General features: G+C 47.3%; 51 non-coding genes across 51 annotated transcripts; all 51 read right to left on the reverse strand.

Annotated features, from left to right (window-relative positions):
• Positions 1 to 64: 64 nt before the first annotated feature.
• Positions 65 to 183, reverse strand: LOC145147314 (5S ribosomal RNA). Its single transcript, XR_013728221.1, has one exon. It is a non-coding gene; the product is annotated as a 5S ribosomal RNA (ribosomal RNA).
• A 228-nt stretch (positions 184 to 411) lies between these two features.
• On the reverse strand, positions 412 to 530 carry LOC145145184 (5S ribosomal RNA). The gene has a single exon (XR_013726171.1). It is a non-coding gene; the product is annotated as a 5S ribosomal RNA (ribosomal RNA).
• Positions 531 to 759: 229 nt separating this feature from the next.
• LOC145138067 (5S ribosomal RNA) lies at positions 760 to 878 on the reverse strand. Its single transcript, XR_013721311.1, has one exon. It is a non-coding gene; the product is annotated as a 5S ribosomal RNA (ribosomal RNA).
• A 229-nt stretch (positions 879 to 1107) lies between these two features.
• On the reverse strand, positions 1108 to 1226 carry LOC145144776 (5S ribosomal RNA). The gene has a single exon (XR_013725778.1). It is a non-coding gene; the product is annotated as a 5S ribosomal RNA (ribosomal RNA).
• Positions 1227 to 1455: 229 nt separating this feature from the next.
• Positions 1456 to 1574, reverse strand: LOC145136353 (5S ribosomal RNA). Its single transcript, XR_013720407.1, has one exon. It is a non-coding gene; the product is annotated as a 5S ribosomal RNA (ribosomal RNA).
• Positions 1575 to 1803: 229 nt separating this feature from the next.
• On the reverse strand, positions 1804 to 1922 carry LOC145154048 (5S ribosomal RNA). Its single transcript, XR_013734533.1, has one exon. It is a non-coding gene; the product is annotated as a 5S ribosomal RNA (ribosomal RNA).
• A 229-nt stretch (positions 1923 to 2151) lies between these two features.
• On the reverse strand, positions 2152 to 2270 carry LOC145134664 (5S ribosomal RNA). Its single transcript, XR_013719259.1, has one exon. It is a non-coding gene; the product is annotated as a 5S ribosomal RNA (ribosomal RNA).
• A 228-nt stretch (positions 2271 to 2498) lies between these two features.
• On the reverse strand, positions 2499 to 2617 carry LOC145145195 (5S ribosomal RNA). The gene has a single exon (XR_013726182.1). It is a non-coding gene; the product is annotated as a 5S ribosomal RNA (ribosomal RNA).
• Positions 2618 to 2846: 229 nt separating this feature from the next.
• Positions 2847 to 2965, reverse strand: LOC145156016 (5S ribosomal RNA). Its single transcript, XR_013736442.1, has one exon. It is a non-coding gene; the product is annotated as a 5S ribosomal RNA (ribosomal RNA).
• A 230-nt stretch (positions 2966 to 3195) lies between these two features.
• Positions 3196 to 3314, reverse strand: LOC145145207 (5S ribosomal RNA). The gene has a single exon (XR_013726193.1). It is a non-coding gene; the product is annotated as a 5S ribosomal RNA (ribosomal RNA).
• A 230-nt stretch (positions 3315 to 3544) lies between these two features.
• Positions 3545 to 3663, reverse strand: LOC145138074 (5S ribosomal RNA). Its single transcript, XR_013721314.1, has one exon. It is a non-coding gene; the product is annotated as a 5S ribosomal RNA (ribosomal RNA).
• A 229-nt stretch (positions 3664 to 3892) lies between these two features.
• On the reverse strand, positions 3893 to 4011 carry LOC145144777 (5S ribosomal RNA). Its single transcript, XR_013725779.1, has one exon. It is a non-coding gene; the product is annotated as a 5S ribosomal RNA (ribosomal RNA).
• A 228-nt stretch (positions 4012 to 4239) lies between these two features.
• On the reverse strand, positions 4240 to 4358 carry LOC145134671 (5S ribosomal RNA). Its single transcript, XR_013719260.1, has one exon. It is a non-coding gene; the product is annotated as a 5S ribosomal RNA (ribosomal RNA).
• Positions 4359 to 4586: 228 nt separating this feature from the next.
• Positions 4587 to 4705, reverse strand: LOC145154049 (5S ribosomal RNA). Its single transcript, XR_013734534.1, has one exon. It is a non-coding gene; the product is annotated as a 5S ribosomal RNA (ribosomal RNA).
• Positions 4706 to 4934: 229 nt separating this feature from the next.
• LOC145134676 (5S ribosomal RNA) lies at positions 4935 to 5053 on the reverse strand. The gene has a single exon (XR_013719266.1). It is a non-coding gene; the product is annotated as a 5S ribosomal RNA (ribosomal RNA).
• A 227-nt stretch (positions 5054 to 5280) lies between these two features.
• LOC145154050 (5S ribosomal RNA) lies at positions 5281 to 5399 on the reverse strand. Its single transcript, XR_013734535.1, has one exon. It is a non-coding gene; the product is annotated as a 5S ribosomal RNA (ribosomal RNA).
• A 229-nt stretch (positions 5400 to 5628) lies between these two features.
• Positions 5629 to 5747, reverse strand: LOC145134683 (5S ribosomal RNA). Its single transcript, XR_013719272.1, has one exon. It is a non-coding gene; the product is annotated as a 5S ribosomal RNA (ribosomal RNA).
• A 228-nt stretch (positions 5748 to 5975) lies between these two features.
• LOC145145218 (5S ribosomal RNA) lies at positions 5976 to 6094 on the reverse strand. The gene has a single exon (XR_013726204.1). It is a non-coding gene; the product is annotated as a 5S ribosomal RNA (ribosomal RNA).
• Positions 6095 to 6323: 229 nt separating this feature from the next.
• LOC145138727 (5S ribosomal RNA) lies at positions 6324 to 6442 on the reverse strand. Its single transcript, XR_013721677.1, has one exon. It is a non-coding gene; the product is annotated as a 5S ribosomal RNA (ribosomal RNA).
• A 230-nt stretch (positions 6443 to 6672) lies between these two features.
• LOC145152490 (5S ribosomal RNA) lies at positions 6673 to 6791 on the reverse strand. Its single transcript, XR_013733018.1, has one exon. It is a non-coding gene; the product is annotated as a 5S ribosomal RNA (ribosomal RNA).
• A 229-nt stretch (positions 6792 to 7020) lies between these two features.
• Positions 7021 to 7139, reverse strand: LOC145156017 (5S ribosomal RNA). The gene has a single exon (XR_013736443.1). It is a non-coding gene; the product is annotated as a 5S ribosomal RNA (ribosomal RNA).
• A 230-nt stretch (positions 7140 to 7369) lies between these two features.
• Positions 7370 to 7488, reverse strand: LOC145145230 (5S ribosomal RNA). Its single transcript, XR_013726215.1, has one exon. It is a non-coding gene; the product is annotated as a 5S ribosomal RNA (ribosomal RNA).
• A 229-nt stretch (positions 7489 to 7717) lies between these two features.
• LOC145138081 (5S ribosomal RNA) lies at positions 7718 to 7836 on the reverse strand. Its single transcript, XR_013721318.1, has one exon. It is a non-coding gene; the product is annotated as a 5S ribosomal RNA (ribosomal RNA).
• Positions 7837 to 8065: 229 nt separating this feature from the next.
• LOC145144778 (5S ribosomal RNA) lies at positions 8066 to 8184 on the reverse strand. The gene has a single exon (XR_013725780.1). It is a non-coding gene; the product is annotated as a 5S ribosomal RNA (ribosomal RNA).
• Positions 8185 to 8413: 229 nt separating this feature from the next.
• Positions 8414 to 8532, reverse strand: LOC145134686 (5S ribosomal RNA). The gene has a single exon (XR_013719280.1). It is a non-coding gene; the product is annotated as a 5S ribosomal RNA (ribosomal RNA).
• A 229-nt stretch (positions 8533 to 8761) lies between these two features.
• LOC145154051 (5S ribosomal RNA) lies at positions 8762 to 8880 on the reverse strand. The gene has a single exon (XR_013734536.1). It is a non-coding gene; the product is annotated as a 5S ribosomal RNA (ribosomal RNA).
• A 230-nt stretch (positions 8881 to 9110) lies between these two features.
• LOC145134692 (5S ribosomal RNA) lies at positions 9111 to 9229 on the reverse strand. Its single transcript, XR_013719281.1, has one exon. It is a non-coding gene; the product is annotated as a 5S ribosomal RNA (ribosomal RNA).
• Positions 9230 to 9456: 227 nt separating this feature from the next.
• On the reverse strand, positions 9457 to 9575 carry LOC145145827 (5S ribosomal RNA). The gene has a single exon (XR_013726782.1). It is a non-coding gene; the product is annotated as a 5S ribosomal RNA (ribosomal RNA).
• A 229-nt stretch (positions 9576 to 9804) lies between these two features.
• On the reverse strand, positions 9805 to 9923 carry LOC145134699 (5S ribosomal RNA). Its single transcript, XR_013719283.1, has one exon. It is a non-coding gene; the product is annotated as a 5S ribosomal RNA (ribosomal RNA).
• A 228-nt stretch (positions 9924 to 10151) lies between these two features.
• LOC145145242 (5S ribosomal RNA) lies at positions 10152 to 10270 on the reverse strand. The gene has a single exon (XR_013726226.1). It is a non-coding gene; the product is annotated as a 5S ribosomal RNA (ribosomal RNA).
• Positions 10271 to 10499: 229 nt separating this feature from the next.
• Positions 10500 to 10618, reverse strand: LOC145134707 (5S ribosomal RNA). Its single transcript, XR_013719286.1, has one exon. It is a non-coding gene; the product is annotated as a 5S ribosomal RNA (ribosomal RNA).
• Positions 10619 to 10848: 230 nt separating this feature from the next.
• Positions 10849 to 10967, reverse strand: LOC145154053 (5S ribosomal RNA). Its single transcript, XR_013734537.1, has one exon. It is a non-coding gene; the product is annotated as a 5S ribosomal RNA (ribosomal RNA).
• A 229-nt stretch (positions 10968 to 11196) lies between these two features.
• Positions 11197 to 11315, reverse strand: LOC145147599 (5S ribosomal RNA). The gene has a single exon (XR_013728498.1). It is a non-coding gene; the product is annotated as a 5S ribosomal RNA (ribosomal RNA).
• A 227-nt stretch (positions 11316 to 11542) lies between these two features.
• Positions 11543 to 11661, reverse strand: LOC145154054 (5S ribosomal RNA). Its single transcript, XR_013734538.1, has one exon. It is a non-coding gene; the product is annotated as a 5S ribosomal RNA (ribosomal RNA).
• Positions 11662 to 11890: 229 nt separating this feature from the next.
• On the reverse strand, positions 11891 to 12009 carry LOC145134714 (5S ribosomal RNA). The gene has a single exon (XR_013719291.1). It is a non-coding gene; the product is annotated as a 5S ribosomal RNA (ribosomal RNA).
• A 228-nt stretch (positions 12010 to 12237) lies between these two features.
• On the reverse strand, positions 12238 to 12356 carry LOC145145255 (5S ribosomal RNA). Its single transcript, XR_013726237.1, has one exon. It is a non-coding gene; the product is annotated as a 5S ribosomal RNA (ribosomal RNA).
• Positions 12357 to 12585: 229 nt separating this feature from the next.
• On the reverse strand, positions 12586 to 12704 carry LOC145138729 (5S ribosomal RNA). The gene has a single exon (XR_013721687.1). It is a non-coding gene; the product is annotated as a 5S ribosomal RNA (ribosomal RNA).
• Positions 12705 to 12934: 230 nt separating this feature from the next.
• LOC145152491 (5S ribosomal RNA) lies at positions 12935 to 13053 on the reverse strand. The gene has a single exon (XR_013733019.1). It is a non-coding gene; the product is annotated as a 5S ribosomal RNA (ribosomal RNA).
• Positions 13054 to 13283: 230 nt separating this feature from the next.
• Positions 13284 to 13402, reverse strand: LOC145155955 (5S ribosomal RNA). The gene has a single exon (XR_013736382.1). It is a non-coding gene; the product is annotated as a 5S ribosomal RNA (ribosomal RNA).
• Positions 13403 to 13631: 229 nt separating this feature from the next.
• Positions 13632 to 13750, reverse strand: LOC145144779 (5S ribosomal RNA). Its single transcript, XR_013725781.1, has one exon. It is a non-coding gene; the product is annotated as a 5S ribosomal RNA (ribosomal RNA).
• A 229-nt stretch (positions 13751 to 13979) lies between these two features.
• On the reverse strand, positions 13980 to 14098 carry LOC145134721 (5S ribosomal RNA). Its single transcript, XR_013719296.1, has one exon. It is a non-coding gene; the product is annotated as a 5S ribosomal RNA (ribosomal RNA).
• A 229-nt stretch (positions 14099 to 14327) lies between these two features.
• On the reverse strand, positions 14328 to 14446 carry LOC145148858 (5S ribosomal RNA). Its single transcript, XR_013729723.1, has one exon. It is a non-coding gene; the product is annotated as a 5S ribosomal RNA (ribosomal RNA).
• A 229-nt stretch (positions 14447 to 14675) lies between these two features.
• Positions 14676 to 14794, reverse strand: LOC145134733 (5S ribosomal RNA). The gene has a single exon (XR_013719305.1). It is a non-coding gene; the product is annotated as a 5S ribosomal RNA (ribosomal RNA).
• A 228-nt stretch (positions 14795 to 15022) lies between these two features.
• LOC145152607 (5S ribosomal RNA) lies at positions 15023 to 15141 on the reverse strand. Its single transcript, XR_013733138.1, has one exon. It is a non-coding gene; the product is annotated as a 5S ribosomal RNA (ribosomal RNA).
• Positions 15142 to 15370: 229 nt separating this feature from the next.
• Positions 15371 to 15489, reverse strand: LOC145145267 (5S ribosomal RNA). Its single transcript, XR_013726249.1, has one exon. It is a non-coding gene; the product is annotated as a 5S ribosomal RNA (ribosomal RNA).
• Positions 15490 to 15719: 230 nt separating this feature from the next.
• On the reverse strand, positions 15720 to 15838 carry LOC145145279 (5S ribosomal RNA). Its single transcript, XR_013726260.1, has one exon. It is a non-coding gene; the product is annotated as a 5S ribosomal RNA (ribosomal RNA).
• Positions 15839 to 16066: 228 nt separating this feature from the next.
• LOC145138087 (5S ribosomal RNA) lies at positions 16067 to 16185 on the reverse strand. Its single transcript, XR_013721320.1, has one exon. It is a non-coding gene; the product is annotated as a 5S ribosomal RNA (ribosomal RNA).
• A 228-nt stretch (positions 16186 to 16413) lies between these two features.
• LOC145145128 (5S ribosomal RNA) lies at positions 16414 to 16532 on the reverse strand. The gene has a single exon (XR_013726117.1). It is a non-coding gene; the product is annotated as a 5S ribosomal RNA (ribosomal RNA).
• A 229-nt stretch (positions 16533 to 16761) lies between these two features.
• Positions 16762 to 16880, reverse strand: LOC145145312 (5S ribosomal RNA). Its single transcript, XR_013726291.1, has one exon. It is a non-coding gene; the product is annotated as a 5S ribosomal RNA (ribosomal RNA).
• Positions 16881 to 17109: 229 nt separating this feature from the next.
• Positions 17110 to 17228, reverse strand: LOC145154055 (5S ribosomal RNA). The gene has a single exon (XR_013734539.1). It is a non-coding gene; the product is annotated as a 5S ribosomal RNA (ribosomal RNA).
• A 229-nt stretch (positions 17229 to 17457) lies between these two features.
• On the reverse strand, positions 17458 to 17576 carry LOC145134738 (5S ribosomal RNA). Its single transcript, XR_013719319.1, has one exon. It is a non-coding gene; the product is annotated as a 5S ribosomal RNA (ribosomal RNA).
• Positions 17577 to 17803: the final 227 nt, after the last annotated feature.

Consider the following 17803-nt stretch of genomic DNA (forward strand, 5'->3'; position numbering starts at 1 on the left):
GAAAAAAAAACAAAAAAAAACCGCACGTAAAATCTAAAAAAACGCAAACGGACAACGAAAAAGGGGGGTGCAACACGAGGACTTCCCAGGGGGTCACCCATCCTAGTACTACTATCGCCCAAGCACGCTTAACTGCGAAGTTCTGATGGGATCCGGTGCATTAGTGCTGGTATGATCGCACCCGAAATACTATCCATGCTTATTGCTTGTATGTCTTAAAAGACGCAGAACCTCCTTTGTTTTCGTACGCGAGGCGTGGGACCCACGTGACCGATCGGCTCCGTTCCAAAAATACGAAGACCATGAACCATGAAACGGAGGCCACCCGAGCATAGAAATAGCAAGAAAGAAAAAAAAACAAAAAAAAACCGCACGTAAAATCTAGAAAAACGCAAACGGACAACGAAAAAGGGGGTGCAACACGAGGACTTCCCAGGGGGTCACCCATCCTAGTACTACTCTCGCCCAAGCACGCTTAACTGCGGAGTTCTGATGGGATCCGGTGCATTAGTGCTGGTATGATCGCACCCGAAATACTATCCATGCTTATTGCTTGTATGTCTTAAAAGACGCAGAACCTCCTTTGTTTTCGTACGCGAGGCGTGGAACCCACGTGACCGATCGGCTCCGTTCCAAAAATACGAAAACCATCAACCATGAAGCGGAGGCCACCCGAGCATAGAAATAGCAAGAAAGAAAAAAAAACAAAAAAAAACCGCACGTAAAATCTAAAAAAACGCAAACGGACAACGAAAAAGGGGGGTGCAACACGAGGACTTCCCAGGGGGTCACCCATCCTAGTACTACTCTCGCCCAAGCACGCTTAACTGCGGAGTTCTGATAGGATCCGGTGCATTAGTGCTGGTATGATCGCACCCGAAATACTATCCATGCTTATTGCTTGTATGTCTTAAAAGACGCAGAACCTCCTTTGTTTTCGTACGCGAGGCGTGGGACCCTCGTGACCGATCGGCTCCGTTCCACAAATACGAAGATCATGAACCATGAAACGGAGGCCACCCGAGCATAGAAATAGCAAGAAAGAAAAAAAACAAAAAAAAAACCGCACGTAAAATCTAAAAAAACGCAAACGGACAACGAAAAAGGGGGGTGCAAGACGAGGACTTCCCACGGGGTCACCCATCCTAGTACTACTCTCGCCCAAGCACACTTAACTGCGGAGTTCTGATGGGATCCGGTGCATTAGTGCTGGTATGATCGCACCCAAAATACTATCCATGCTTATTGCTTGTATGTTTTAAAAGACGCAGAACCTCCTTTGTTTTCGTACGCGAGGCGTGGGACCCACGTGACCGATCAGCTCCGTTCCAAAAATACGAAGACCATCAACCATGAAGCGGAGGCCACCCGAGCATAGAAATAGCAAGAAAGAAAAAAAAACAAAAAAAAACCGCACGTAAAATTTAAAAAAACGCAAACGGACAACGAAAAAGGGGGTTGCAACACGAGGACTTCCCATGGGGTCACCCATCCTAGTACTACTCTCGCCCAAGCACGCTTAACTACGGAGTTCTGATGGGATCCGGTGCATTAGTGCTGGTATGATCGCACCCGAAATACTGTCCATGCTTATTGCTTGTATGTCTTAAAAGACACAGAACCTCCTTTGTTTTCGTACGCGAGGCGTGGGACCCACGTGACCGATCGGCTCCGTTCCAAAAATACGAAGACCATGAACCATGAAACGGAGGCCACCCGAGCATAGAAATAGCAAGAAAGAAAAAAAACAAAAAAAAAACCGCACGTAAAATCTAAAAAAACGCAAACGGACAACGAAAAAGGGGGGTGCAACACGAGGACTTCCCAGGGGGTCACCCATCCTAGTACTACTCTCGCCCAAGCACACTTAACTGCGGAGTTCTGATGGGATCCGGTGCATTAGTGCTGGTATGATCGCACCCAAAATACTATCCATGCTTATTGCTTGTATGTCTTAAAAGACGCAGAACCTCCTTTGTTTTCGTACGCGAGGCGTGGGACCCACGTGACCGATCAGCTCCGTTCCAAAAATACGAAGACCATCAACCATGAAGCAGAGGCCACCCGAGCATAGAAATAGCAAGAAAGAAAAAAAAACAAAAAAAAACCGCACGTAAAATTTAAAAAAACGCAAACGGACAACGAAAAAGGGGGTTGCAACACGAGGACTTCCCATGGGGTCACCCATCCTAGTACTACTCTCGCCCAAGCACGCTTAACTGCGGAGTTCTGATGGGATCCGGTGCATTAGTGCTGGTATGATCGCACCCGAAATACTGTCCATGCTTATTGCTTGTATGTCTTAAAAGACACAGAACCTCCTTTGTTTTCGTACGCGAGGCGTGGGACCCACGTGACCGATCGGCTCCGTTCCAAAAATACGAAGACCAATGAACCATGAAACGGAGGCCACCCGAGCATAGAAATAGCAAGAATAAAAAAACAAAAAAAAACCGCACGTAAAATCTAAAAAAACGCAAACGGACAACGAAAAAGGGGGGGTGCAACACGAGGACTTCCCAGGGGGTCACCCATCCTAGTACTACTCTCGCCCAAGCACGCTTAACTGCGGAGTTCTGATGGGATCCGGTGCATTAGTGCTGGTATGATCGCACCCGAAATACTATCCATGCTTATTGCTTTTATGTCTTAAAAGACGCAGAACCTCCTTTGTTTTCGTACGCGAGGCGTGGAACCCACGTGACCGATCGGCTCCGTTCCAAAAATCCGAAAACCATCAACCATGAAGCGGAGGCCACCCGAGCATAGAAATAGCAAGAAAGAAAAAAAAACAAAAAAAAACCGCACGTAAAATCTAAAAAAACGCAAACGGACAACGAAAAAGGGGGGTGCAACACGAGGACTTCCCAGGGGGTCACCCATCCTAGTACTACTCTCGCCCAAGCACGCTTAACTGCGAAGTTCTGATGGGATCCGGTGCATTAGTGCTGGTATGATCGCACCCGAAATACTATCCATGCTTATTGCTTGTATGTCTTAAAAGACGCAGAACCTCCTTTGTTTTCGTACGCGAGGCGTGGGACCCACGTGACCGATCGGCTCCGTTCCAAAAATACGAAGACCATGAACCATGAAACGGAGGCCACCCGAGCATAGAAATAGCAAGAAAGAAAAAAAAACAAAAAAAAAACCGCACGTAAAATCTAGAAAAACGCAAACGGACAACGAAAAAGGGGGGTGCAACACGAGGACTTCCCAGGGGGTCACCCATCCTAGTACTACTCTCGCCCAAGCACGCTTAACTGCGGAGTTCTGATGGGATCCGGTGCATTAGTGCTGGTATGATCGCACCCGAAATACTATCCATGCTTATTGCTTGTATGTCTTAAAAGACGCAGAACCTCCTTTGTTTTCGTACGCGAGGCGTGGAACCCACGTGACCGATCGGCTCCGTTCCAAAAATACGAAAACCATCAACCATGAAGCGGAGGCCACCCGAGCATAGAAATAGCAAGAAAGAAAAAAAAAACAAAAAAAAACCGCACGTAAAATCTAAAAAAACGCAAACGGACAACGAAAAAGGGGGGTGCAACACGAGGACTTCCCAGGGGGTCACCCATCCTAGTACTACTCTCGCCCAAGCACGCTTAACTGCGGAGTTCTGATAGGATCCGGTGCATTAGTGCTGGTATGATCGCACCCGAAATATTATCCATGCTTATTGCTTGTATGTCTTAAAAGACGCAGAACCTCCTTTGTTTTCGTACGCGAGGCGTGGGACCCTCGTGACCGATCGGCTCCGTTCCACAAATACGAAGATCATGAACCATGAAACGGAGGCCACCCGAGCATAGAAATAGCAAGAAAGAAAAAAAACAAAAAAAAAACCGCACGTAAAATCTAAAAAAACGCAAACGGACAACGAAAAAGGGGGGTGCAAGACGAGGACTTCCCACGGGGTCACCCATCCTAGTACTACTCTCGCCCAAGCACACTTAACTGCGGAGTTCTGATGGGATCCGGTGCATTAGTGCTGGTATGATCGCACCCAAAATACTATCCATGCTTATTGCTTGTATGTCTTAAAAGACGCAGAACCTCCTTTGTTTTCGTACGCGAGGCGTGGGACCCACGTGACCGATCAGCTCCGTTCCAAAAATACGAAGACCATCAACCATGAAGCGGAGGCCACCCGAGCATAGAAATAGCAAGAAAGAAAAAAAACAAAAAAAAACCGCACGTAAAATTTAAAAAAACGCAAACGGACAACGAAAAAGGGGGTTGCAACACGAGGACTTCCCATGGGGTCACCCATCCTAGTACTACTCTCGCCCAAGCACGCTTAACTGCGGAGTTCTGATGGGATCCGGTGCATTAGTGCTGGTATGATCGCACCCGAAATACTGTCCATGCTTATTGCTTGTATGTCTTAAAAGACACAGAACCTCCTTTGTTTTCGTACGCGAGGCGTGGGACCCACGTGACCGATCGGCTCCGTTCCAAAAATACGAAGACCATGAACCATGAAACGGAGGCCACCCGAGCATAGAAATAGCAAGAAAGAAAAAAAACAAAAAAAAACCGCACGTAAAATCTAAAAAAACGCAAACGGACAACGAAAAAGGGGGGTGCAACACGAGGACTTCCCAGGGGGTCACCCATCCTAGTACTACTCTCGCCCAAGCACACTTAACTGCGGAGTTCTGATGGGATCCGGTGCATTAGTGCTGGTATGATCGCACCCAAAATACTATCCATGCTTATTGCTTGTATGTCTTAAAAGACGCAGAACCTCCTTTGTTTTCGTACGCGAGGCGTGGGACCCACGTGACCGATCAGCTCCGTTCCAAAAATACGAAGACCATCAACCATGAAGCAGAGGCCACCCGAGCATAGAAATAGCAAGAAAGAAAAAAAAACAAAAAAAAACCGCACGTAAAATTTAAAAAAACGCAAACGGACAACAAAAAAGGGGGTTGCAACACGAGGACTTCCCATGGGGTCACCCATCCTAGTACTACTCTCGCCCAAGCACGCTTAACTGCGGAGTTCTGATGGGATCCGGTGCATTAGTGCTGGTATGATCGCACCCGAAATACTGTCCATGCTTATTGCTTGTATGTCTTAAAAGACACAGAACCTCCTTTGTTTTCGTACGCGAGGCGTGGGACCCACGTGACCGATCGGCTCCGTTCCAAAAATACGAAGACCAATGAACCATGAAACGGAGGCCACCCGAGCATAGAAATAGCAAGAATAAAAAAACAAAAAAAAACCGCACGTAAAATCTAAAAAAACGCAAACGGACAACAAAAAAGGGGGGTGCAACACGAGGACTTCCCAGGGGGTCACCCATCCTAGTACTACTCTCGCCCAAGCACACTTAACTGCGGAGTTCTGATGGGATCCGGTGCATTAGTGCTGGTATGATCGCACCCAAAATACTATCCATGCTTATTGCTTGTATGTCTTAAAAGACGCAGAACCTCCTTTGTTTTCGTACGCGAGGCGTGGGACCCACGTGACCGATCAGCTCCGTTCCAAAAATACGAAGACCATCAACCATGAAGCAGAGGCCACCCGAGCATAGAAATAGCAAGAAAGAAAAAAAAACAAAAAAAAACCGCACGTAAAATTTAAAAAAACGCAAACGGACAACGAAAAAGGGGGTTGCAACACGAGGACTTCCCATGGGGTCACCCATCCTAGTACTACTCTCGCCCAAGCACGCTTAACTGCGGAGTTCTGATGGGATCCGGTGCATTAGTGCTGGTATGATCGCACCCGAAATACTGTCCATGCTTATTGCTTGTATGTCTTAAAAGACACAGAACCTCCTTTGTTTTCGTACGCGAGGCGTGGGACCCACGTGACCGATCGGCTCCGTTCCAAAAATACGAAGACCAATGAACCATGAAACGGAGGCCACCCGAGCATAGAAATAGCAAGAATAAAAAAACAAAAAAAAACCGCACGTAAAATCTAAAAAAACGCAAACGGACAACGAAAAAGGGGGGGTGCAACACGAGGACTTCCCAGGGGGTCACCCATCCTAGTACTACTCTCGCCCAAGCACGCTTAACTGCGGAGTTCTGATGGGATCCGGTGCATTAGTGCTGGTATGATCGCACCCGAAATACTATCCATGCTTATTGCTTTTATGTCTTAAAAGACGCAGAACCTCCTTTGTTTTCGTACGCGAGGCGTGGAACCCACGTGACCGATCGGCTCCGTTCCAAAAATCCGAAAACCATCAACCATGAAGCGGAGGCCACCCGAGCATAGAAATAGCAAGAAAGAAAAAAAAACAAAAAAAAACCGCACGTAAAATCTAAAAAAACGCAAACGGACAACGAAAAAGGGGGGTGCAACACGAGGACTTCCCAGGGGGTCACCCATCCAAGTACTACTCTCGCCCAAGCACGCTTAACTGCGAAGTTCTGATGGGATCCGGTGCATTAGTGCTGGTATGATCGCACCCGAAATACTATCCATGCTTATTGCTTGTATGTCTTAAAAGACGCAGAACCTCCTTTGTTTTCGTACGCGAGGCGTGGGACCCACGTGACCGATCGGCTCCGTTCCAAAAATACGAAGACCATGAACCATGAAACGGAGGCCACCCGAGCATAGAAATAGCAAGAAAGAAAAAAAAACAAAAAAAAAACCGCACGTAAAATCTAGAAAAACGCAAACGGACAACGAAAAAGGGGGGTGCAACACGAGGACTTCCCAGGGGGTCACCCATCCTAGTACTACTCTCGCCCAAGCACGCTTAACTGCGGAGTTCTGATGGGATCCGGTGCATTAGTGCCGGTATGATCGCACCCGAAATACTATCCATGCTTATTGCTTGTATGTCTTAAAAGACGCAGAACCTCCTTTGTTTTCGTACGCGAGGCGTGGAACCCACGTGACCGATCGGCTCCGTTCCAAAAATACGAAAACCATCAACCATGAAGCGGAGGCCACCCGAGCATAGAAATAGCAAGAAAGAAAAAAAAACAAAAAAAAACCGCACGTAAAATCTAAAAAAACGCAAACGGACAACGAAAAAGGGGGGTGCAACACGAGGACTTCCCAGGGGGTCACCCATCCTAGTACTACTCTCGCCCAAGCACGCTTAACTGCGAAGTTCTGATGGGATCCGGTGCATTAGTGCTGGTATGATCGCACCCGAAATACTATCCATGCTTATTGCTTGTATGTCTTAAAAGACGCAGAACCTCCTTTGTTTTCGTACGCGAGGCGTGGGACCCACGTGACCGATCGGCTCCGTTCCAAAAATACGAAGACCATGAACCATGAAACGGAGGCCACCCGAGCATAGAAATAGCAAGAAAGAAAAAAAAACAAAAAAAAAACCGCACGTAAAATCTAGAAAAACGCAAACGGACAACGAAAAAGGGGGGTGCAACACGAGGACTTCCCAGGGGGTCACCCATCCTAGTACTACTCTCGCCCAAGCACGCTTAACTGCGGAGTTCTGATGGGATCCGGTGCATTAGTGCTGGTATGATCGCACCCGAAATACTATCCATGCTTATTGCTTGTATGTCTTAAAAGACGCAGAACCTCCTTTGTTTTCGTACGCGAGGCGTGGAACCCACGTGACCGATCGGCTCCGTTCCAAAAATACGAAAACCATCAACCATGAAGCGGAGGCCACCCGAGCATAGAAATAGCAAGAAAGAAAAAAAAACAAAAAAAAACCGCACGTAAAATCTAAAAAAACGCAAACGGACAACGAAAAAGGGGGGTGCAACACGAGGACTTCCCAGGGGGTCACCCATCCTAGTACTACTCTCGCCCAAGCACGCTTAACTGCGGAGTTCTGATAGGATCCGGTGCATTAGTGCTGGTATGATCGCACCCGAAATACTATCCATGCTTATTGCTTGTATGTCTTAAAAGACGCAGAACCTCCTTTGTTTTCGTACGCGAGGCGTGGGACCCTCGTGACCGATCGGCTCCGTTCCACAAATACGAAGATCATGAACCATGAAACGGAGGCCACCCGAGCATAGAAATAGCAAGAAAGAAAAAAAACAAAAAAAAAACCGCACGTAAAATCTAAAAAAACGCAAACGGACAACGAAAAAGGGGGGTGCAAGACGAGGACTTCCCACGGGGTCACCCATCCTAGTACTACTCTCGCCCAAGCACACTTAACTGCGGAGTTCTGATGGGATCCGGTGCATTAGTGCTGGTATGATCGCACCCAAAATACTATCCATGCTTATTGCTTGTATGTCTTAAAAGACGCAGAACCTCCTTTGTTTTCGTACGCGAGGCGTGGGACCCACGTGACCGATCAGCTCCGTTCCAAAAATACGAAGACCATCAACCATGAAGCGGAGGCCACCCGAGCATAGAAATAGCAAGAAAGAAAAAAAAACAAAAAAAAACCGCACGTAAAATTTAAAAAAACGCAAACGGACAACGAAAAAGGGGGTTGCAACACGAGGACTTCCCATGGGGTCACCCATCCTAGTACTACTCTCGCCCAAGCACGCTTAACTGCGGAGTTCTGATGGGATCCGGTGCATTAGTGCTGGTATGATCGCACCCGAAATACTGTCCATGCTTATTGCTTGTATGTCTTAAAAGACACAGAACCTCCTTTGTTTTCGTACGCGAGGCGTGGGACCCACGTGACCGATCGGCTCCGTTCCAAAAATACGAAGACCATGAACCATGAAACGGAGGCCACCCGAGCATAGAAATAGCAAGAAAGAAAAAAAACAAAAAAAAAACCGCACGTAAAATCTAAAAAAACGCAAACGGACAACGAAAAAGGGGGGTGCAACACGAGGACTTCCCAGGGGGTCACCCATCCTAGTACTACTCTCGCCCAAGCACACTTAACTGCGGAGTTCTGATGGGATCCGGTGCATTAGTGCTGGTATGATCGCACCCAAAATACTATCCATGCTTATTGCTTGTATGTCTTAAAAGACGCAGAACCTCCTTTGTTTTCGTACGCGAGGCGTGGGACCCACGTGACCGATCAGCTCCGTTCCAAAAATACGAAGACCATCAACCATGAAGCAGAGGCCACCCGAGCATAGAAATAGCAAGAAAGAAAAAAAAAACAAAAAAAAACCGCACGTAAAATTTAAAAAAACGCAAACGGACAACGAAAAAGGGGGTTGCAACACGAGGACTTCCCATGGGGTCACCCATCCTAGTACTACTCTCGCCCAAGCACGCTTAACTGCGGAGTTCTGATGGGATCCGGTGCATTAGTGCTGGTATGATCGCACCCGAAATACTGTCCATGCTTATTGCTTGTATGTCTTAAAAGACACAGAACCTCCTTTGTTTTCGTACGCGAGGCGTGGGACCCACGTGACCGATCGGCTCCGTTCCAAAAATACGAAGACCAATGAACCATGAAACGGAGGCCACCCGAGCATAGAAATAGCAAGAATAAAAAAACAAAAAAAAACCGCACGTAAAATCTAAAAAAACGCAAACGGACAACAAAAAAGGGGGGTGCAACACGAGGACTTCCCAGGGGGTCACCCATCCTAGTACTACTCTCGCCCAAGCACACTTAACTGCGGACTTCTGATGGGATCCGGTGCATTAGTGCTGGTATGATCGCACCCAAAATACTATCCATGCTTATTGCTTGTATGTCTTAAAAGACGCAAAACCTCCTTTGTTTTCGTACGCGAGGCGTGGGACCCACGTGACCGATCAGCTCCGTTCCAAAAATACGAAGACCATCAACCATGAAGCAGAGGCCACCCGAGCATAGAAATAGCAAGAAAGAAAAAAAAACAAAAAAAAACCGCACGTAAAATTTAAAAAAACGCAAACGGACAACGAAAAAGGGGGTTGCAACACGAGGACTTCCCATGGGGTCACCCATCCTAGTACTACTCTCGCCCAAGCACGCTTAACTGCGGAGTTCTGATGGGATCCGGTGCATTAGTGCTGGTATGATCGCACCCGAAATACTGTCCATGCTTATTGCTTGTATGTCTTAAAAGACACAGAACCTCCTTTGTTTTCGTACGCGAGGCGTGGGACCCACGTGACCGATCGGCTCCGTTCCAAAAATACGAAGACCAATGAACCATGAAACGGAGGCCACCCGAGCATAGAAATAGCAAGAATAAAAAAACAAAAAAAAACCGCACGTAAAATCTAAAAAAACGCAAACGGACAACGAAAAAGGGGGGGTGCAACACGAGGACTTCCCAGGGGGTCACCCATCCTAGTACTACTCTCGCCCAAGCACGCTTAACTGCGGAGTTCTGATGGGATCCGGTGCATTAGTGCTGGTATGATCGCACCCGAAATACTATCCATGCTTATTGGTTTTATGTCTTAAAAGACGCAGAACCTCCTTTGTTTTCGTACGCGAGGCGTGGAACCCACGTGACCGATCGGCTCCGTTCCAAAAATACGTAGACCATCAACCATGAAGCGGAGGCCACCCGAGCATAGAAATAGCAAGAAAGAAAAAAAAACAAAAAAAAACCGCACGTAAAATTTAAAAAAACGCAAACGGACAACGAAAAAGGGGGTTGCAACACGAGGACTTCCCATGGGGTCACCCATCCTAGTACTACTCTCGCCCAAGCACGCTTAACTGCGGAGTTCTGATGGGATCCGGTGCATTAGTGCTGGTATGATCGCACCCGAAATACTGTCCATGCTTATTGCTTGTATGTCTTAAAAGACACAGAACCTCCTTTGTTTTCGTACGCGAGGCGTGGGACCCACGTGACCGATCGGCTCCGTTCCAAAAATACGAAGACCATGAACCATGAAACGGAGGCCACCCGAGCATAGAAATAGCAAGAAAGAAAAAAAAACAAAAAAAAAACCGCACGTAAAATCTAAAAAAACGCAAACGGACAACGAAAAAGGGGGGTGCAACACGAGGACTTCCCAGGGGGTCACCCATCCTAGTACTACTCTCGCCCAAGCACACTTAACTGCGGAGTTCTGATGGGATCCGGTGCATTAGTGCTGGTATGATCGCACCCAAAATACTATCCATGCTTATTGCTTGTATGTCTTAAAAGACGCAGAACCTCCTTTGTTTTCGTACGCGAGGCGTGGGACCCACGTGACCGATCAGCTCCGTTCCAAAAATACGAAGACCATCAACCATGAAGCAGAGGCCACCCGAGCATAGAAATAGCAAGAAAGAAAAAAAAACAAAAAAAAACCGCACGTAAAATTTAAAAAAACGCAAACGGACAACGAAAAAGGGGGTTGCAACACGAGGACTTCCCATGGGGTCACCCATCCTAGTACTACTCTCGCCCAATCACGCTTAACTGCGGAGTTCTGATGGGATCCGGTGCATTAGTGCTGGTATGATCGCACCCGAAATACTGTCCATGCTTATTGCTTGTATGTCTTAAAAGACACAGAACCTCCTTTGTTTTCGTACGCGAGGCGTGGGACCCACGTGACCGATCGGCTCCGTTCCAAAAATACGAAGACCAATGAACCATGAAACGGAGGCCACCCGAGCATAGAAATAGCAAGAATAAAAAAACAAAAAAAAACCGCACGTAAAATCTAAAAAAACGCAAACGGACAACAAAAAAGGGGGGTGCAACACGAGGACTTCCCAGGGGGTCACCCATCCTAGTACTACTCTCGCCCAAGCACACTTAACTGCGGAGTTCTGATGGGATCCGGTGCATTAGTGCTGGTATGATCGCACCCAAAATACTATCCATGCTTATTGCTTGTATGTCTTAAAAGACGCAGAACCTCCTTTGTTTTCGTACGCGAGGCGTGGGACCCACGTGACCGATCAGCTCCGTTCCAAAAATACGAAGACCATCAACCATGAAGCAGAGGCCACCCGAGCATAGAAATAGCAAGAAAGAAAAAAAAACAAAAAAAAACCGCACGTAAAATTTAAAAAAACGCAAACGGACAACGAAAAAGGGGGTTGCAACACGAGGACTTCCCATGGGGTCACCCATCCTAGTACTACTCTCGCCCAAGCACGCTTAACTGCGGAGTTCTGATGGGATCCGGTGCATTAGTGCTGGTATGATCGCACCCGAAATACTGTCCATGCTTATTGCTTGTATGTCTTAAAAGACACAGAACCTCCTTTGTTTTCGTACGCGAGGCGTGGGACCCACGTGACCGATCGGCTCCGTTCCAAAAATACGAAGACCAATGAACCATGAAACGGAGGCCACCCGAGCATAGAAATAGCAAGAATAAAAAAACAAAAAAAAACCGCACGTAAAATCTAAAAAAACGCAAACGGACAACGAAAAAGGGGGGGTGCAACACGAGGACTTCCCAGGGGGTCACCCATCCTAGTACTACTCTCGCCCAAGCACGCTTAACTGCGGAGTTCTGATGGGATCCGGTGCATTAGTGCTGGTATGATCGCACCCGAAATACTATCCATGCTTATTGCTTTTATGTCTTAAAAGACGCAGAACCTCCTTTGTTTTCGTACGCGAGGCGTGGAACCCACGTGACCGATCGGCTCCGTTCCAAAAATCCGAAAACCATCAACCATGAAGCGGAGGCCACCCGAGCATAGAAATAGCAAGAAAGAAAAAAAAACAAAAAAAAACCGCACGTAAAATCTAAAAAAACGCAAACGGACAACGAAAAAGGGGGGTGCAACACGAGGACTTCCCAGGGGGTCACCCATCCAAGTACTACTCTCGCCCAAGCACGCTTAACTGCGAAGTTCTGATGGGATCCGGTGCATTAGTGCTGGTATGATCGCACCCGAAATACTATCCATGCTTATTGCTTGTATGTCTTAAAAGACGCAGAACCTCCTTTGTTTTCGTACGCGAGGCGTGGGACCCACGTGACCGATCGGCTCCGTTCCAAAAATACGAAGACCATGAACCATGAAACGGAGGCCACCCGAGCATAGAAATAGCAAGAAAGAAAAAAAAACAAAAAAAAAACCGCACGTAAAATCTAGAAAAACGCAAACGGACAACGAAAAAGGGGGGTGCAACACGAGGACTTCCCAGGGGGTCACCCATCCTAGTACTACTCTCGCCCAAGCACGCTTAACTGCGGAGTTCTGATGGGATCCGGTGCATTAGTGCCGGTATGATCGCACCCGAAATACTATCCATGCTTATTGCTTGTATGTCTTAAAAGACGCAGAACCTCCTTTGTTTTCGTACGCGAGGCGTGGAACCCACGTGACCGATCGGCTCCGTTCCAAAAATACGAAAACCATCAACCATGAAGCGGAGGCCACCCGAGCATAGAAATAGCAAGAAAGAAAAAAAAACAAAAAAAAAACCGCACGTAAAATCTAAAAAAACGCAAACGGACAACGAAAAAGGGGGGTGCAACACGAGGACTTCCCAGGAGGTCACCCATCCTAGTACTACTCTCGCCCAAGCACGCTTAACTGCGGAGTTCTGATAGGATCCGGTGCATTAGTGCTGGTATGATCGCACCCGAAATACTATCCATGCTTATTGCTTGTATGTCTTAAAAGACGCAGAACCTCCTTTGTTTTCGTACGCGAGGCGTGGGACCCTCGTGACCGATCGGCTCCGTTCCACAAATACGAAGACCATGAACCATGAAACGGAGGCCACCCGAGCATAGAAATAGCAAGAAAGAAAAAAAACAAAAAAAAAACCGCACGTAAAATCTAAAAAAACGCAAACGGACAACGAAAAAGGGGGGTGCAAGACGAGGACTTCCCACGGGGTCACCCATCCTAGTACTACTCTCGCCCAAGCACACTTAACTGCGGAGTTCTGATGGGATCCGGTGCATTAGTGCTGGTATGATCGCACCCAAAATACTATCCATGCTTATTGCTTGTATGTCTTAAAAGACGCAGAACCTCCTTTGTTTTCGTACGCGAGGCGTGGGACCCACGTGACCGATCAGCTCCGTTCCAAAAATACGAAGACCATCAACCATGAAGCGGAGGCCACCCGAGCATAGAAATAGCAAGAAAGAAAAAAAAACAAAAAAAAACCGCACGTAAAATTTAAAAAAACGCAAACGGACAACGAAAAAGGGGGTTGCAACACGAGGACTTCCCATGGGGTCACCCATCCTAGTACTACTCTCGCCCAAGCACGCTTAACTGCGGAGTTCTGATGGGATCCGGTGCATTAGTGCTGGTATGATCGCACCCGAAATACTGTCCATGCTTATTGCTTGTATGTCTTAAAAGACACAGAACCTCCTTTGTTTTCGTACGCGAGGCGTGGGACCCACGTGACCGATCGGCTCCGTTCCAAAAATACGAAGACCATGAACCATGAAACGGAGGCCACCCGAGCATAGAAATAGCAAGAAAGAAAAAAAACAAAAAAAAAACCGCACGTAAAATCTAAAAAAACGCAAACGGACAACGAAAAAGGGGGGTTTAACACGAGGACTTCCCAGGGGGTCACCCATCCTAGTACTACTCTCGCCCAAGCACACTTAACTGCGGAGTTCTGATGGGATCCGGTGCATTAGTGCTGGTATGATCGCACCCAAAATACTATCCATGCTTATTGCTTGTATGTCTTAAAAGACGCAGAACCTCCTTTGTTTTCGTACGCGAGGCGTGGGACCCACGTGACCGATCAGCTCCGTTCCAAAAATACGAAGACCATCAACCATGAAGCAGAGGCCACCCGAGCATAGAAATAGCAAGAAAGAAAAAAAAACAAAAAAAAACCGCACGTAAAATTTAAAAAAACGCAAACGGACAACGAAAAAGGGGGTTGCAACACGAGGACTTCCCATGGGGTCACCCATCCTAGTACTACTCTCGCCCAAGCACGCTTAACTGCGGAGTTCTGATGGGATCCGGTGCATTAGTGCTGGTATGATCGCACCCGAAATATTGTCCATGCTTATTGCTTGTATGTCTTAAAAGACACAGAACGTCCTTTGTTTTCGTACGCGAGGCGTGGGACCCACGTGACCGATCGGCTCCGTTCCAAAAATACGAAGACCAATGAACCATGAAACGGAGGCCACCCGAGCATAGAAATAGCAAGAATAAAAAAACAAAAAAAAACTGCACGTAAAATCTAAAAAAACGCAAACGGACAACGAAAAAGGGAGGGTGCAACACGAGGACTTCCCAGGGGGTCACCCATCCTAGTACTACTCTCGCCCAAGCACGCTTAACTGCGGAGTTCTGATGGGATCCGGTGCATTAGTGCTGGTATGATCGCACCCGAAATACTATCCATGCTTATTGCTTTTATGTCTTAAAAGACGCAGAACCTCCTTTGTTTTCGTACGCGAGGCGTGGAACCCACGTGACCGATCGACTCCGTTCCAAAAATCCGAAAACCATCAACCATGAAGCGGAGGCCACCCGAGCATAGAAATAGCAAGAAAGAAAAAAAAACAAAAAAAAACCGCACGTAAAATCTAAAAAAACGCAAACGGACAACGAAAAAGGGGGGTGCAACACGAGGACTTCCCAGGGGGTCACCCATCCTAGTACTACTCTCGCCCAAGCACGCTTAACTGCGGAGTTCTGATGGGATCCGGTGCATTAGTGCTGGTATGATCGCACCCGAAATACTATCCATGCTTATTGCTTGTATGTCTTAAAAGACGCAGAACCTCCTTTGTTTTCGTACGCGAGGCGTGGGACCCACGTGACCGATCGGCTCCGTTCCAAAGATACGAAGACCATGAACCATGAAACGGAGGCCACCCGAGCATAGAAATAGCAAGAAAGAAAAAAAAACAAAAAAAAAACCGCACGTAAAATCTAGAAAAACGCAAACGGACAACGAAAAAGGGGGGTGCAACACGAGGACTTCCCAGGGGGTCACCCATCCTAGTACTACTCTCGCCCAAGCACGCTTAACTGCGGAGTTCTGATGGGATCCGGTGCATTAGTGCTGGTATGATCGCACCCGAAATACTATCCATGCTTATTGCTTGTATGTCTTAAAAGACGCAGAACCTCCTTTGTTTTCGTACGCGAGGCGTGGAACCCACGTGACCGATCGGCTCCGTTCCAAAAATATGAAAACCATCAACCATGAAGCGGAGGCCACCTGAGCATAGAAATAGCAAGAAAGAAAAAAAACAAAAAAAAACCGCACGTAAAATCTAAAAAAACGCAAACGGACAACGAAAAAGGGGGGTGCAACACGAGGACTTCCCAGGGGGTCACCCATCCTAGTACTACTCTCGCCCAAGCACGCTTAACTGCGGAGTTCTGATAGGATCCGGTGCATTAGTGCTGGTATGATCGCACCCGAAATACTATCCATGCTTATTGCTTGTATGTCTTAAAAGACGCAGAACCTCCTTTGTTTTCGTACGCGAGGCGTGGGACCCACGTGACCGATCGGCTCCGTTCCACAAATACGAAGACCATGAACCATGAAACGGAGGCCACCCGAGCATAGAAATAGCAAGAAAGAAAAAAACAAAAAAAAAACCGCACGTAAAATCTAAAAAAACGCAAACGGACAACGAAAAAGGGGGGTGCAAGACGAGGACTTCCCACGGGGTCACCCATCCTAGTACTACTCTCGCCCAAGCACACTTAACTGCGGAGTTCTGATGGGATCCGGTGCATTAGTGCTGGTATGATTGCACCCAAAATACTATCCATGCTTATTGCTTGTATGTCTTAAAAGACGCAGAACCTCCTTTGTTTTCGTACGCGAGGCGTGGGACCCACGTGACCGATCAGCTCCGTTCCAAAAATACGAAGACCATCAACCATGAAGCGGAGGCCACCCGAGCATAGAAATAGCAAGAAAGAAAAAAAAACAAAAAAAAACCGCACGTAAAATTTAAAAAAACGCAAACGGACAACGAAAAAGGGGGTTGCAACACGAGGACTTCCCATGGGGTCACCCATCCTAGTACTACTCTCGCCCAAGCACGCTTAACTGCGGAGTTCTGATGGGATCCGGTGCATTAGTGCTGGTATGATCGCACCTGAAATACTGTCCATGCTTATTCCTTGTATGTCTTAAAAGACACAGAACCTCCTTTGTTTTCGTACGCGAGGCGTGGGACCCACGTGACCGATCGGCTCCGTTCCAAAAATACGAAGACCATGAACCATGAAACGGAGGCCACCCGAGCATAGAAATAGCAAGAAAGAAAAAAAACAAAAAAAAAACCGCACGTAAAATCTAAAAAAACGCAAACGGACAACGAAAAAGGGGGGTGCAACACGAGGACTTCCCAGGGGGTCACCCATCCTAGTACTACTCTCGCCCAAGCACACTTAACTGCGGAGTTCTGATGGGATCCGGTGCATTAGTGCTGGTATGATCGCACCCAAAATACTATCCATGCTTATTGCTTGTATGTCTTAAAAGACGCAGAACCTCCTTTGTTTTCGTACGCGAGGCGTGGGACCCACGTGACCGATCAGCTCCGTTCCAAAAATACGAAGACCATCAACCATGAAGCAGAGGCCACCCGAGCATAGAAATAGCAAGAATGAAAAAAAAACAAAAAAAAACCGCACGTAAAATTTAAAAAAACGCAAACGGACAACGAAAAAGGGGGTTGCAACACGAGGACTTCCCATGGGGTCACCCATCCTAGTACTACTCTCGCCCAAGCACGCTTAACTGCGGAGTTCTGATGGGATCCGGTGCATTAGTGCTGGTATGATCGCACCCGAAATACTGTCCATGCTTATTGCTTGTATGTCTTAAAAGACACAGAACCTCCTTTGTTTTCGTACGCGAGGCGTGGGACCCACGTGACCGATTGGCTCCGTTCCAAAAATACGAAGACCAATGAACCATGAAACGGAGGCCACCCGAGCATAGAAATAGCAAGAATAAAAAAACAAAAAAAAACCGCACGTAAAATCTAAAAAAACACAAACGGACAACGAAAAAGG

Source organism: Lactuca virosa, chromosome 1 (genome assembly GCF_052849685.1).
Source record: "Lactuca virosa cultivar CGN04683 chromosome 1, Lactuca_virosa_CGN04683_v6, whole genome shotgun sequence".
Lineage (NCBI taxonomy): Eukaryota > Viridiplantae > Streptophyta > Magnoliopsida > Asterales > Asteraceae > Lactuca > Lactuca virosa.